Here is a 16,172-nt window from a genome sequence, read left to right as displayed (position 1 = left end):
CGCGGGTCGACGCCGCCATAGCGGCCATGGATGAAGTGGTGGCGACCAGGTGTGTGCAATCTTTGCGGTTCGGAGGCAGCGCCTCCCTTCTCTCCTCTGCCTCTTCTAGCTGGTGGGGTGGAGCTTCAAGTAGAGGAAGACACTGGCGGCGGATCCGTCGGTCTTCTAGGGATGGAGGTTGGTGGAGGCCGTCGAGCCGGCGGCGGCAGGGAGGATGGCCAATCGGCTGCCTCCTTCCTCCTCCCCCAACCCGCGCAGCCTCGTCTCCTTCTCCCCAATCCGCGCCGCCTCGTCTCCTCCTCCCCAGACGAGGAAGCATGACGCCAGGCTTGAAGCCTAGGCGGGGGACGGAGGGCAGCACGACGGCAGCCTTGAAGCCTAGGCGGCGGACGGAGCGCCACCCGCACCAGCGCGAGCTCCTTCTCTCGTCACCTTCCTCCCTCTTGGCTTTTCTTCTCCTCACGTTTTTCTTCTCCACTCACGTATTTGGGTCTCTCCCTCTCAGCAGATGTGACTGTGTGTGGGGAGGATGTGAGCAAGGGCGACCAGGGAGGAGCAGCCTCACTGGCTCGGCCTGAGGATTCGGCGGCGCCGGCAGACTCCTACACGGTAAGCCCCCCCCTCCCTTTCTCTAGATGCATCTTCCCTCTCTCAAGTCCCTCTCCCATTTTCTCTCTCTGTCCATGTGGGGATCTGATGGTTCAGCAAGAATGCTGCAGCGTGTAGATGCCTATGGAGATCTGGTGGTTGAGGTTGGTCATGTAAACGCCTTGGGTCTCCTCATTTGGATCGTTTATAGACCGGTAATCATCTCCTCTTTATTCATGTTTTTATTTCCAGGCCATGAATCTGGTTTTGTATTTGATTGAGTTTGTGGTTCCTCCTAATTCTTTGATCCAAATATTAATTGACTGCCGCAGTTTATGTCCCTTATGTTCTTTTTAGAAAATTTGATCAGTTTTTTCCATATACAAATATAGAAAAAAAATTATCTACCTATATCCACATATTCAGTACTTCAGTTTGTGGTCCTCTAGAGGATTCTAAAGAATACTTGTTTGTAGATATCCACCTATTCAGTACTTCAGTTTGTGTGCGTGGCGGCATCCTCGTTGTCGAACGCAGTGCCGGTAACCTACTACTGTCGCTAAGGTTTCTTATGTTTCTTGGCAGCTTGTGTCCTTTGAGGCTCAGATTTTTGTTTCTACCGCTTTGAATATCTCAGTCGTCGGGTGTGCATTTGGGGTTATTGGCTGTACTCAGTTTGGTTGGTCTCCTTTTGTTTTTGCTGCAGAGAGTGTATGTTTCAGAATGGTGCGGAAGGGTTGAGCAGCGATAGAGGTTTTTTTAGTCCTAGATGAGCACTCAGACTCTTCAATTTTCTCTTTGTAATACTGCAGGATTTTAATACTTCAAGGACATATGAATAGTATGTTTCTCTCTCCCCCAGATTTGTTACTACCGAAAATTCTTTTGGTACTGTCCTATTACCTCTGGTATCTAATAAATGACACAAAGTTATCAGTTTAGCTGGCATTGTCATCTGTTTTATTGAGCGCTGAATTAGTATAACACTCTATTAAACTATCTGTTGCATAGCATTAGCCCACCCTTTGTTCATACCTTGTATAAAGGTTGGTTCTCTGCATTTTTGTGTTCATGCCAACATTTTGCACGCGGTAGCACCTTGGACATAGTATTTTTTGTCTGGTTACCTAGAGATTTTTTTTGTTTCATGGAGAACTGTTTTATTCATTTAGAATCGGTACTCTTATACAACAACAAATGCATTTTGTTTCATTTGCAGAGGCATATGGCATATGTGAGGACTTAGGGCGTTGACCATGAAGTCAGTGGCTGAGGCGGTGGTCATGGGCCGATGGTATTGGTTGTGAGTACATTGACATATGCCTCTCTTTTCTTGCACAAAGAATTATGAATTTCTATATATTTTGTCATTTACTCATGGTTATATATACAGTCTACCAATAAGAATTATGTGTTTTTTTTATTTTGCATTTGTTTGGAGATTTCCATCGAGCCAGGCACCATGTTGTGCTTTTCCTACAGGAGTTTTCATTTTGATGAGAGGTAAAGAAGTTATACAAGTATTGCAGCTTATTTGTATTTATTGTATTATTAAGAAAAACTATTGTCATCTTCATTCACTGGGTCGGTGTGTCTATTTTATACTTTCTTCGTTTGTTCATAGGAGTAGATTATCAGGTAGTGCTTAAGATTTGATAATGGAAAGAGGATGGCTACCTCGTTTTCAAAAAAGTACAGTAGTACTGTGTGGAAGCTAGGAACAGGAAATAGACTGGGGATTAGTTCTATATGATTCGTTACTTCAATGCAAGATCTTGGTCGTGAACACACACTATGTGTACCAGCAAAGCATATTTTTTGTGGGAGTATACTTCAAGGACATCTTGATTGTTATTGTTTTGGATACTCTTCCTGATATAGGAATGTTGCTTGCAACGATGTCATTTCCTGAGATCTTATCTCTGAAGCTACATTTCTCAATTTAATTTGCAGATCTTACCTCTGAAGCTACATTTGGGCATTTTTTTTTATTTCAGTTCTGTAAGCTGGTGTTACTGTGAATGCTAATATGAGCTCTAGAGCAGCTCCTTTAACGGGGCAGGTTACGATTGCACTGCCACTTGAGCATACTTAAATCCTTGCATGGCTTTTTAATCTATAGATAAGAATTCTCCCTACTGCTTTTCTGACTCTACTTTATATGTAGCAGCGGCGACAACAGCGACGCTGACAATGATTACACCCTCCAACATGTGCAACGGCAGCGATATTGAAGATAATCGTCAGTCAGTTTCACCACTTAGAAACTACTAGGTTTGACCCTCTGATCAATATTACATTGTTCATCTTTTCTTTGTATGATAAATGTAATAGATACTTGCTACATATGTGCAAGATTATCAATGCATATTTGCCGTTAAAAAGTCACAATAGATATTGCGAAATAAAAAAAGCTAGACATAGGCTGCTATCAAATACTACCTCGGTTACTTAATATAAGCCGTTTTTGGCGTAATTAGTGTTTATCGCCTGTTGATTGTTTCTCTGTCAACCTTCTGTATTCCAGGATGCTCAGATACTTCTGACGATCCCAGGAAAAATGATACTTGATGAGATGATCAAAAAACTTGGTTTTTCGCCACCGGCGATGCAGGGTTTATGAAGACCACGTGATATGTTGGACTGTTATTTTTCAAACATCAAAACTGCCCAGTCAAGGTTCCCTTGTCTCTATGACTATGAGTAAGGGTCCATGGATGTTTTCGTAGCAGAACATTACACTGTTTTAGCAGCTATTGGATACATGGAGAGTGTCAACTAATACTGTAATCAAAGATTTAAACTACAACCAGTTAAACCAGAAGAGAACAGATATTTCAAGAGTCAGCTCAGGAAGGCAGACCTTAAGGGTATAATATAGATGATGATTAATTTGTATTGGAAGAATCTGGCAGAAGAAGAGAAGAATATGATAGGACATGTCTGTTTCTTTGATCTCATCAATACAATTCTGTTGCTTCAAACAGAAGTGGCTGCGATTTATCTCGACTAATTATCATGTTGAGGGGAGCCGGCACAGGGAGCCCTTGGGGTTGCGCATCCTCCGCCTCCTCGGTACCTGCTCACCCTGGTGAGCAGCGCGAGGAGGGCCGCCCCAGGAACCCCGGAAGGATGGCCATGGCGTCTGCTCGATGGATGCTAAGGTTTGCCTTTTCTTCTCAGAAGGCGGATCTGCCCGGCCATGGACGTGAGCAGAGAAAACCATAGCCGGCTCTTCCTCTCTGCCTCTCTGCTCAGGATGCTAGGTTTTTTTTTACTAATAGTCTCTTGCAACTTGTGTGAATTTGGCAGTGGGCTGTTTCGACCTCCTGTTGGGTGATGCCGCACTCACGCTCGAGAACCTCACGTTCTTTAATGTAAGTGATGAGGTCTACCTACATGTGGGCAAGCACACATCTGAACATGATGTCATGTTGTGTGGACTTTGCTGCCATTTAACTATTAGAATGGATATAATACAACAAGCTGAAATTTGATTTGAGTTGACCTGACATTTGTATACTTTTGTGGATGAAGGTTATGATTGGCGCGGTTGTCTGGATTTGGAAGTGGTGAACAAGAGAAAAGTTACTATCTCACTTGAAGACAATGGATTACTGCTGGTGTATATATGTAAAATTACTTACTGGTGAGAAATTGTATTTTATGAATGAACTATTTAGGTGCGTGAGATTGAGGTAACCATTTATGATGTTACTCATATTGCTTCTTATGTTTTATTACAGGTGGTCTTACTTTCAGATCGCAAGTTTGTCCGAATCAGACTGGAAAAGAATTGCTTGGACATTCTTGGGTATTGTGGTCCTGTGATTTTTTAATATGCTCAGACACTGTGAGTAGCTAAATGGTAGGGACATGTAAGAGTGCATTCTAATTTTTGGCTTAGGCCTGGCTAGCCCATTATGTCATCATCTTCTTTGGGTTGCAGGTTCCTTGCCTTCTGTTAAAATAGTGTTGTTTCTGTGGAGCAGGTAAAAGAGTCCTATTTTTGGTTCAGGTTTCTTGCCAATAATTATCCTTTTGGCTGCATCGTGTTCTTCCGGCAACTATGTTAATTGCTCTGAGGTAACGGGCTTCGAGACCCTCATATTGTTTCGTGAATAGCTGTTGGCTTACTGCTACTTTTTGCTGCCATTTCCCTGGGAACATGTTTTTGAGGAAGTGTGAAAATCATATATATATCTACACCAGGATATATTGGATTTAGTAGAACACCAAAGAAAAAAATATATCCATCATGTGGAGTGTGCTCTTACCCCATCTGGCATGTGCTAAATAAAATTTTGCACTCTTCCCTTTTCTGTAAACTTTCCATTCGTCCAGTATATTAGATCATTCAGTAGGCATGCAACCTGCAACCAGAAACATCAACTTGTTTTGCACTTTTAAATAAGATGCTTCGATTTTGATTTTGGCTCTACAAGCGAATGATCAGTGGGTATTCTATGGGTAATATTTGTATCGTAATGCATCTCAAATCGGCCTGGGATGGCAATGCGAGGTGAATGATTTTTGTTCTTTTTTCCAAGCGTTTCAGGTTGATCATTTTGATTATCATTAGCTGGTCATTTACTCGTCCATGCTTATAACTGCTTAGTTGTGGAAATGTAGTATTTTACCTAAGTGGTAAACTATGGAGTGCTATTTTTGCAATTATAGTTTACAGTGTGTAATATGACCATGTGCCAATGTACAAATTTGTATGATTAAATCCCCCCATGCAGGTTAAACTCTCATTATCTACCACGCCTTTCTAAACATGTGTTGTTGCTAGCTTCAGGTAAATCTTCTCCCAGTTCTGTTGTATAGACCAGGTGCCAATGTACAAAGTTGTATGATTAAATTCCCCCTTGCAGGTTAAACTCTCTCATTATCTACCACGCCTTTCTAAACATGTGTTGTTGCTAGCTTCAGGTAAATCTTCTCCCGGTTCTGCTGTATATGCATGTTTACTATTTGTCACTTCGCAGGGTTCTGATTCGCGCGTAACAATATTTTCTTTGTTGTAAATATACAGATGGGATTTCTTCTGTTCTGTATATGTACGGAGGCTTCGTATGTCTTCTTACTTATAACCCTGATTGGTATGCAGGTTCCTGTTTTTTTTCTTGATCTTGCTCTGCTCATTTCAATTGTTTGTTTTGCTTCCCTATCCTCTTGTTTTGGTACCTGACAAGGTGTTTAGCCTTTTCCTATTTTCTCTCAAAAATTGGGTGGTACATGATTTTTTTGGTAAATCTTTGTGAATTGATGTAACTGAATAAGTGAATAAGCATTCAGAAGTTGTGAAATACAATACGAGTTTTTTTGGGGTAAATCTGCATGTTAGAAAATGCATGCCATATATTATTCTGTCTATTTCATTTGGCAATTTTATGGCATTCCTTTATTGTCTTCACTATTGTATTCTAACAGCCCTACTTAATTCGGTTTTAAGAACACTATGCCCATTCAAATCATGTAAACTGAGTCTGACGGCGATTGTCTTCACTCACTTATCTGAATATATGTGGTTCTTTGTTCTAAGTCTAGGAGCAGATCACCATCCCAGAAAGGTGCGGCTATTACACCACCCTGTATTGGTGGCGCGCTCTATGATTGATGCTGATGGAACCTATGGTGTTATCACTTTTCTGGATTTGTGTATGTCAGTGCTACATTGATTTCAAATGGACCAGTACCTGGTATGTATTATGTGTCTCCATGTATACCCCCTGTTGATTCTCAGTACTTAATTTACTGAAGCATGTCTTAGGCTCATGATTCTACCTTTGTTAGATTGATCGAGCTGTTAACTTTTTTTTCTGTGGTGTACCTATTATTGTTCCTTAAGCATGTATTAGGCTCGCGAGCATACCTTTGTTACATCGATAGAGCTATCAATTTTTTTGCGATGTACCTATTATTGTTCCTTAAATATGTTTCCGTTTAGTAAAGATATGTTTTAACATGCAAAAAACTAGGCGTCGCCTTCTTTATTAGTGAGAATCGGTCAAAGTTCCATGTAGGTATGAATGTTGAATTTAGTTCCAGGCACCACTAAGATTTTCAGGTTAACAAGAGATTATTATTATTTCCTACATTTTATAAGAGAACTTTTTTTAAAGAAGGGTGCTTCTTTATAAACAAACCATAGTTAGAATAAAGTGGGTTCTGCTTTCACTATAAGTTCATATATAAAATACTGCCCTTTGAAGATGTGGGTAATTGGTATTTCTGTGAGCTTCCGGTTTAAGTTTTCCAATAGTATTGTTGATGCTTTAGGTTTGGTATTATCTGGTTTAAGCACTTAAAAGAACTGCTCTTGGTGTATGTCTGGTGTATGGTACAATACTTACATGTGGTGATTTTTTTAGCTATCTATTGCTCTGTAGTGATGCAATGTGTTTTGCACGTTTGGTACATAGCCTCACAGGCTTACTTTGCTCTACATGTGACCTGATTTCTACATATTGCAATAACAAATACATATTATTCTACCGTCTACACTACCCACAAAATTCATGTGCCTCTTATTCTGATTTTTATGATAGATTGATCTGAAAGGCAATGACTATCATATTTTTTTTGTTTTGTAAGGTATGAAAAAGGATTAACTTTTTATGAAAGTGTAGAAATAAATATTTAGTGGGTGGTATCTATTTAGTTATATAGGATCACATATTGTGTTCTCTTTCCACTGTAAGTAGTTATGCATGTATAACCACATGAAATTCCGTTTATGCACGTACGAAAATAATCACGATGTCGGGGTTTCTTTTGGAAGGGAACCCAGGTTACACATCTGCGGGAGGTATGGCACATACCTATTGAAGTTAAAGACTAATTCTCAAACAGGTGTGGTTCTGGTCAGGGTCCTGTTATTGAAGTTATTGCTAGACGTTAGTCTTCATATGGTCTGGAGGTTCGTTTTCTAGCTGATTACTCTAATGTTAATGGTCTATTGGTACATCCAGATATGCAACAAAAGCTATTGTGTTTCTGCCATGTTTGATCATGCGAAGTTTAACCCCTTTTTTGAATCTTTTGCAGACCTTTATATCAAGAATTTACCTCAGTTGCCAATTAGGCTCTTCACTAGGTCAGTCGCATGGACATTCTTTTAGCCATGAATGATAAGTACATACATTTTTCTTAGCATGTATCTGGCAAGCTATTCTCTGTTATTTTAGATTTTTTTTTACTGTAATGACATTATAAAGATGATCAAGTTGGGTTTTCGTGAGTAAAAAACTCACGGTCTTGGCTTTTCTATTAGGTAGAAAAGTAAATATGTAGGAGTGTTACTGAGTCAGTATACATTGACTCTTATTGGAGCAGTGTAAGGATCTGATGAAAAATATTTCTTTTTCCATCATTTTCACTGCATAACATATGGTCTTACTCGACCACCCAAAAATTTATTTAGAAGAGAATGATCATGCAGGTCTATGTCGTGTCCTCTTCTTGCCATTAGGCTCTTAAATCTTAGAATGCACCAATCATGGTTAGTGCATCTTTATTTTGGATGATTTGTCTACCTTTTCTTCTTGATTTATATATTATGTACCTGTAATTTATTTTTGTAAGTATTTATGATTGTCCAAGAGATAGAGAAGGCAACTAAAAAGAGGAAGAAGCAATTCCTCTTCTCACTAACACAAGGCTGCTTTACCGCGGGAAGACAGGCTGTGAAAATGGAAAGAGTTCCTTGACATAGAATGGAGCAGCACTCCACACTCGTGCCTAGAATTACTGATATTTGTATATATGTAACTAGGCTGCCAACTTTGAATTTTATCCTATGTTGTATGACGTATATTGCTACCGGTGACTTCATGATCACCTTGATGTACAAAAAAATGTACCAGTTCTATCATCTGTTCTATAATGGTGAGCAATGAGTCGGAACTCTACAAGGTGTTCCATGTAGTTATACATTTCTTAACTCTACATGTTACTCCTAACAGTAAGGTTTTACCCATTTATATCGTGCTCACAGTTATGGGGCATTTCTTAACTGGCTATGCCTTTGAACAAGTAAGAAATGACACTTCAGTGGTGAAACTGATCAAATGCTACATCCTTACCAATGCCAACGTAGTGAAAGAGTTTCTGCTATCTCGCTAGCCAGTAAGTTTTAGTGCAAAAAGATGGGTTCTATTGTTTAGTTCTTATTTTTACACTAGGTTTCAGTGCAGTGCATAGTTTCTGTTCATATTTGGTTGTTTCTCTATAAGAATTTTTTGGCAATTTTGTTAGTCTCATAGACTCCGAGTAAAAACATAAAGTTGCTATGCCACCTGGAATATCTTTTTTCATTAGCACTTCAGCAATCATATGACCGGTACCTTGGGTGACAACAACCTGCATTGCATTTTATGTCTCAAGAAAAGGAGACAAATGCAAGGAATTTCCGTAGTTGGTCTTGTGAAAAGTTGAATTGTAGTATATTCAAATGGACATTTAATTTAGGTTCACGATAAGTGAAATTGTATTTTTACGATGCTAACATCATGAAGTTACCCTACCTTAATCTGCAAAGTGTACATTTTGTTTTCTAATGGTATTGATGGCTTTCTACCAGATTGCATTATGGTTATTTCTGAAATACTTTTCTTTAAGATTTGCTACATTTCTCTAAATGTGTCGTGTTTGGATTTTGAAATAACAACATATTGTCTGAGGATTTTGAAATGTTTAATCTATTCTATCCTCTATCAAGTGTTAGGTAAATCTTGGGGCAAGCGTTGGGATGGTTGATGGCGTGGATGGCCGCGGTCAGCGAATTGTGGAGGGAATGGAAGGAGGTGTAGCATATCAAGGTGGAGGTTAGTTAGATAAGTTAAGAGGAAGATACTAGGCCGCTAAAGCAAATCGTGATGGGATGGGTGATATCAGCCGAGAATAGTGGTGGAATTTGTTTACGAGGGGCAAAATTTTGTAATAGTTTCTGGTTCCCGTTGTATCGGTTAAGGGACTCAAAATCTCGAACCACAATAAGTAGAAATATTCTTTTTGGAATTAGTAATTGTCCTTTTATGCCTCTTTTATGATAGTACCTCTTTCGATACAATAACCATAATTTGGTGGGGGAGCTTATGAGAAAGCATAAAAGCTGCAAAGAAGCGGTGTGAAATCGTACTAAATTGTCATATCTTACCGTAGTACCTCGATGGAATGGTGTGTCTGGAAGATAGTAAATCAGTTAAATTTTAAACTAATTTTTAATACTAAAATAAGCTAAAACCTATAATTTAATTCCTGACTTGATTCTGCCATTTGCGCGATAGCGCAACGGGTCATCTAGTTTTGATTAGTTGCTTGACAAATACTCCATCCGTTCTGAAATAGTCTATATTCTAGTCTCAAAATTTATTCTCAAGTAGTCTACATTCTAGCTTTTAGTCTACAACAATACTGAAAAAAATGGTTTTGCTTTTTTTATTGGACGTTGTTATTTTTCTAATGTTGGATGAGTTAGGCAAAAATATTGGATATATTGCAGAGAAATATTGCAAAACAATGTCATATTTTTGTAAATGTTACATTCGAGATTATGTTGCCCCATTGGCGAAACTTTTTTGCACCATAATTTTGCGACTTTGAGAGAGTCTGGGTAAAAATGTTGGATACTGGTGTTACATATTCTGAAAAAATCATAAATATAATTTTTTTTTATGTTACATGATCAGACAAATAGGATTTGTTCACTTAACTGCATCGAACGACTCCAAAGGCGTCACCATAGGAAGGTCCTTTAACTTGCCCCATGCCAGCCATGATCGAGCAAGCCCACATCACCATGAATCCGTCCATGACGAGTGCCTCCATGGTCTCGTTGGGGAAGGCCAAGTTTTGGGTAATTTTCGTCAATGTTGGCATATGACGCTACGATCTCCTACATGAGTACATATTTTTTATGTGTAAGAATGAGCAAAGTGCTACAATGATTGTTGGTGTATATGTTACAGAGAAATTGCTCAAATGTTACATGTGTGTTCTCATAATATTGTATGGGCTAAGCAAATTTTTTGTTGTGTTGGTTATTTTTGTTGTAGACTTTAACTTAATTTTAGATTTTTCTCCAACAAATAGGGATTTGCTACATACTATATTTTGTGTTGCTACATGGGCATGTTTAAAGTGATACAATATTTTTTCTCATATGTCGCAAGTTTTTAAATTTTTGGGGGAAAATGTTGCAGATGGATGTTACATACACCAAAAAATTGTTACATGCAAAAAAGAAATTTGTTACAAGAGCAGATGCACACGATTAGATCACTTAAGTGTATCATGCGGCTCCGAGATGCGGCCGATAATGTGCATATTTACAGCTGGTTTTAGCCTAGCGTTGACCCAACTTTTATTGTGATGTTGCAATTTAAACAATGTCTTTAAGTTTTCGTTGCTAATATTGCATTCATGTTATAAACGTTAAATTTATGATTTTTATTGTACATCTTCAAAAATATTGTTGCATTGTTTAAGTTGGATTTTTAATTGTTTTTGTTGTATTGGTCCATATGGACATTATTTATGTGTACATTAATTTTGCTTGGAGATAATGAATTTGCTAGAGCTAAGGGCTAGCATGCATGTAGAGAGTCTAGTTGGGCTCACGTCGCATGCAATAAGGAACAACGTGGTCTTCTGCAGAAAACCCTTTTGCTCTGCAAGCATCACTTTTTTGTGTGGGTCCGCACCTATATACGAAAGCGATGTTGATGTCACACCGAGGCTGATGTGGTGCATGTCCACGAAAATGATCTGTCACTCGTGTGTACGTACGGGGAGATCGGACGATCACGTCTGACCGCATCTACCGACTGTCAGCCCAGCTCGTACGGGCCCATGGATCAGCCGGTGATGCCTAGCTAGCGCACGCCTATATTTTTAGGGAAAAAGCCAGCAAGTAATTGTGCCTAGTAGTACAACTCATAAACTAATCGAACTTTATAGTGTATTATTATAACTGCAAATCATAGTTGAAGTCGTTGACCAACAAAATTTAAGAGCCCACCTTATATTTAACTTCAGGAATACAATATCTAAAAGCCATTAATTCACCTTTTTATTTAGGGTGATGGCAGAAAAAAGGTTTATGTGCACAAACAAAAAGCAAAAGAAAACAACTCATCCCGAACTACAATTGTGAATTAATGCGTGACTGTTGTCCGTGCAAACTCACCAGACTAGCTCCTCTCCTTGATATATCCATCCTCCTCACATCGACCAATGTAGGTACACATGAGCTATGCAAACAACCAGGGAACCGATAGTGCGATTCTGATAGAGGTATAGGAACATACTTTTGGCACTTGAATGCCCCCGTAAATATCAACGTTCCAGGCGAGTCTCTAGATCGATAAGGAGAGTATGAAATAGCAATTAAGAAACCGGAGAGTGCAATGTTTCTTGGAAATGTGAGGCATTCCGGAACACACCTGCAACGGGAAGGGAAGAGCCCGCGGTGATATCGACTTGAACTTGCCAAAGTCTTCAGCTGCATCATGCATCTGTTAGACCTGCAGTTCAATAGTCCAGGGTATGACAGCAGACACGCTGATTCAGACTCCACCGAGTAGTGAGCTCTGGGATGGAAGACAAATCTATATCTTCTGGTCGCTGCCACGCCTAGCTACAAGACGATGATGTAGACGCCTGTACGGCCTGTAGAACGCCCGCGCTGTAGTGATGTGACACAGTCTAGGAACTTGACACTGATCTGCTGCTGACCAACCAGAAGCAACACCAAGGCACGAGTTCCCTACATTTTGACCGCCTGAAATGAATGGTGGATTGATCTCTTTCCTAGACAAGGTCAATCCATGCACAAAAAGAGAATAGTCCCTACATTTCCACCGGCTGTACTCCTCTACCCGGTATAGGCTGTGTTGAGGCATTCAAGGCTCACGCGAAGGGCGGTAGCCCAACTGTGAGTAGAATCATAATGGACCAGTACCATGCGCAATTTAGTCATTCAATTAAACAGAAATGGAACATCTGAGGTTATTTCCAAAGGTGGTAGAAAAGCTCCTCCATGAACTATTGATAAGATGATTTTTAGATATGAATGTTAACAACTTGGTACAATTATGTATCCCTTTTAGACATTTTGATTAGGTGCTTGACAAGTATGTATGTGGATTCATCCCAAGAGGTATTTCATTAATGTTGTACTTTCAAGATTTAGAAGTGAGTTATAAAGAAGTGATGATCGATTTTACAGCAAAGATGTTGTGTCCGAAATGAGAAATGAACATACGAGAATATTTCGAAACTTGGTAGAAAATCCCTTCCCCCGTTCTTCAAGTCTAGATTTTTTTTATTTAGATGTAGTAAAAATTTACAAATTAGTGGATACATATTTTTTTGAAGGGCTGGATTAGTTTCATAATTATATGTATGTATCTAAAGAAGTATTTGAATGATATAATACTTCTAGTCTATTGTATACTAAAAGCACAATATGTAGGTCGTAAATAGAGACACTATATTATTCCACATGATCTAAATTATCTTAACAGCTAAATCTAAAATATATGGCTAAGATTTAACATGATATTAATTGTTACGTAATTGTGTAGCCTGGTTTGATACGTTTTATGTCAGAGACACGATACAAAATATTAACTACTGTACAAGATAAGGTGTGAAACAAAAACAAATTGATGCATGGAGGCATCGACTCTTGCTGCTCCTGTAAAAATAAGGCCTACAATAATGTGGTGCAACTGAAACCAGGGTGGACGCATAGGACTCTACCTACATCGGTAGAAATAATGCCTACACTACCTAATTTTTTTTTTGACCGGCACGCTGCATAGAACTTGGTGGTAACTCAAATGGTAATGTGAGATGATATGAAATATAAACTGTTCAATGTTTTAAGCAGTAGAGTATACTTTTTTAGGGAAGCAGTCGAGCCTAATGTGTAATATGATGTGATAGTATCGTTCATTGACCATCCAAATGAAATTTGTTGTGATAGTAATTTGATGGAGATGTCGCAAGCAAGTGCTCATCTACGAAAAGCCACCAGAAGAAATTTCATCACCTCCAGCCGATCCGCATCGCCTATTTACCCCCACACTCGCTGTGAAATTCTCGACACCATCCCTCAACTTTGAGCTCCCTGTTCCATCAAGAATAACTTGAACATGAACCTTCACTTTAGGGGTCTCTTTGATACCACTCTTTCTTACTCCCCGCTCTCAGAAATTCACTAGAACAGAAAATTCACCTAGAGCAACGTTGGTCCGTCTTGATGGAGAATTGTGCAACCCGGCTTGGGACCTCGATCATGTTGGACAACCAGACGCTTTGTGCTCATTGTCTTAGTTGTTAGATGTATGCCCCGATGCTTTCCAACCAGAGCGGTCCGCCCAAGCCTTGATTTTTAATTTGAAAGGAGTAAAATACCACCTTGGTCACTGAAGTGAACGTATTTGTGTGCCTTCATCACCGACTCACCGTCACTACAGGAATGGCGCAAGGCGCCGACGGCCAGCTCAAGTTGGGGTCGTCGACGTATGGGCAGCCAGGCCAGCCCGCCAAAAGGGTCGTCGCTGTACGAAACGCTACGCCGACGGCTTCCCTTGGCGTAGGCCTGTGCATGCGGCCCACCAAAACTAGGCCGTGAAGGTGCTGTCACGGTGCCACAACTACGCCGACGGCGGTCCTTGGCATAGCCTCCTCCCCCTTTTTTATCTACGCAGGTGGCCACCCTCGGCGTAGCCTTGAACTTTTTTTTCCTCCATGCACCACCCCCTCCCCCCTATGTCAATATAGCTTTAGTTACCACAGTAGTGACAGTACAACCCAAAGAATTTCCATCTTGTGATCTTCGGGAGAAAGGTGAGCTAGGTAGAGAAGGCGAGCAACGACCTTCACTACCATTTGCACACCGAGGGATGTTACTAAAAAGAAGCGAGAAAAACAAGGGATGGCTACAAAGCAATGTAGTAGCATTCAATATTATGAATACAATATCTAATATTCGTTAATTCAAGAAGTGAGCCCTAGGTTAGAGAAGTCGATGTTTTTTTTAAAACTACTATAGGAGCTTGCCCTACTGCATACCTTTTAAAAAATAGCCATTAATTCACTGACTAACTTTTTTTTGTGAACTCTCATTAGACTCCTTGATACCCCTAGTATATATGCACATCCTCCTGACATCAACCCATGTAGGTACGTACATAGGAGCAAAGAAAAGAACCAGCAAGCCGAGATAGTACATTTCTGAGCTAGAGGGAAATACTTTTGGAACTTGGAATTCGAATGCCCCCACGAATATCGATGTTGCACTCGCGAGTGAGTTGCAATGAGCATTAACAAACTGGAGTGCAATGTTTCTTGGAAATGGGAGGCATTCCGGAACACACCCCCTAGGGGAATGGGGAAGTCCGCGGTGACATCGACATAAACTTGCCAAACTCATGAGTTGCAGCATGTTTGTGAGAGCCATGCAGTTTAATCTTCTAGCCTATGTCACAAGCTACGCTGATTCAAACTACACCGAGTACTGAGATCTGGGATGACTGACAAATCCATATCTTCTGATCTCTGCCACGACCATAGACAACGATACAGACGCTGCCCAGCCATGTTGCAGGCTTTCAATCTTGGAGGTCTAGAACGCCCAGGCTGAGGTGTTGTGCCACAGCGCAGGATCTTGATCTGCCGCTGGCCGACCAGACGCAACACCAAAGCACGACCGCCGAAGGTTTTTTTTTCAATGGGGAGAAATACAATTAGGCAGCAGTATATATCACCGGTTCTCGTAAATACCTGAAATTCCGACCAAAATACCGCCCAAGAATTTTCAAAAGAATTTATACATTCGTTAAATTTGTCAGAATTCTGTAAATTTGAGCAAATTTTGTGAATACCGAAATTTTCCGTTCGGTTTTACCGGTAGGTTTTCGCTGCAGATAAGATAGTACTCCGTAGGAGTATTACGTTAGTCCTCAGTATTTTAGGTTGACGGTGATGATTTTGACATCGTCGCCTGCTGCCAGTCGCGGGCGCGTGCGCAGGATTAATTAGCACACGGGGCGGCTGGGACTTTGGAGCGTGCCGCGTTCTAGCTAGATACATGTGCGAAAGAAATACTCTGTTTTAGATTGACACACAAGATCGAGGTGGACTTTTCCCTCTATTTAACGGAATGTCAGAAGCCTGGACAATACCACCCCTAGTAGATACATACGTACATACACGGCAAAGGCAGGAAGTCTGAAGAACCCAATATACTCGCAGGAAGCAGCATGAGCACCGTGGCGATCAGCAAGTTGCCGCCGGTGCTCGTCCAGCCATTAGAACCGGTCACGGTGACCGGTGACATCAATCTATCGTCTTACGACAAGCATCTTGTTTCCAGGCCTGCCACGGCGTTCTTCGTGTTTGAGCGTCCACTACACGAGCCCGTGGAGACCATTAAAAGGGGACTGTCGCGAGCTCTTCTCGAGTACTACCCTATCGCCGGCCGGCTGGCCGCTGGAGCCACCGCCGGCGAAGTCATCATCAAATGCACCGGCGAGGGCGTGTCATTCGTCGCGGCGTCCGCCAGCTGC

The 16,172-nt window shown here is 40.6% G+C and overlaps 2 long non-coding RNA genes across 9 annotated transcripts; both read left to right on the top strand.

The window, feature by feature from the left end:
- Window positions 1-686: 686 nt before the first annotated feature.
- Window positions 687-2,555, top strand: LOC124665516. The gene is made up of 2 exons (XR_006990600.1): window positions 687-761; window positions 2,287-2,555. It is a non-coding gene; the product is annotated as an uncharacterized LOC124665516 (long non-coding RNA).
- A 786-nt stretch (window positions 2,556-3,341) lies between these two features.
- Window positions 3,342-8,417, top strand: LOC124665515. Of its 8 annotated transcripts, none has more exons than XR_006990593.1 (11): window positions 3,342-3,796; window positions 3,901-3,965; window positions 4,126-4,237; window positions 4,335-4,456; window positions 4,538-4,674; window positions 5,334-5,389; window positions 5,466-5,523; window positions 5,627-5,693; window positions 7,376-7,513; window positions 7,642-8,095; window positions 8,197-8,417. It is a non-coding gene; the product is annotated as an uncharacterized LOC124665515 (long non-coding RNA). The 8 variants fall into 8 exon arrangements; XR_006990598.1 differs by lacking the exon at window positions 3,342-3,796 and having other exon boundaries at window positions 3,839-3,965; window positions 7,642-7,690; window positions 8,036-8,095; window positions 8,203-8,417; XR_006990595.1 differs by lacking the exon at window positions 3,342-3,796 and having other exon boundaries at window positions 3,839-3,965; window positions 7,642-7,690; window positions 8,036-8,095.
- The last annotated feature ends 7,755 nt before the right edge of the window (window positions 8,418-16,172 follow it).

This window comes from Lolium rigidum, chromosome 6, assembly GCF_022539505.1.
Source record: "Lolium rigidum isolate FL_2022 chromosome 6, APGP_CSIRO_Lrig_0.1, whole genome shotgun sequence".
NCBI lineage: Eukaryota > Viridiplantae > Streptophyta > Magnoliopsida > Poales > Poaceae > Lolium > Lolium rigidum.
Note: the sequence above shows the minus strand (reverse complement) of the source record. Positions and strands in the feature narration are given on the sequence as shown.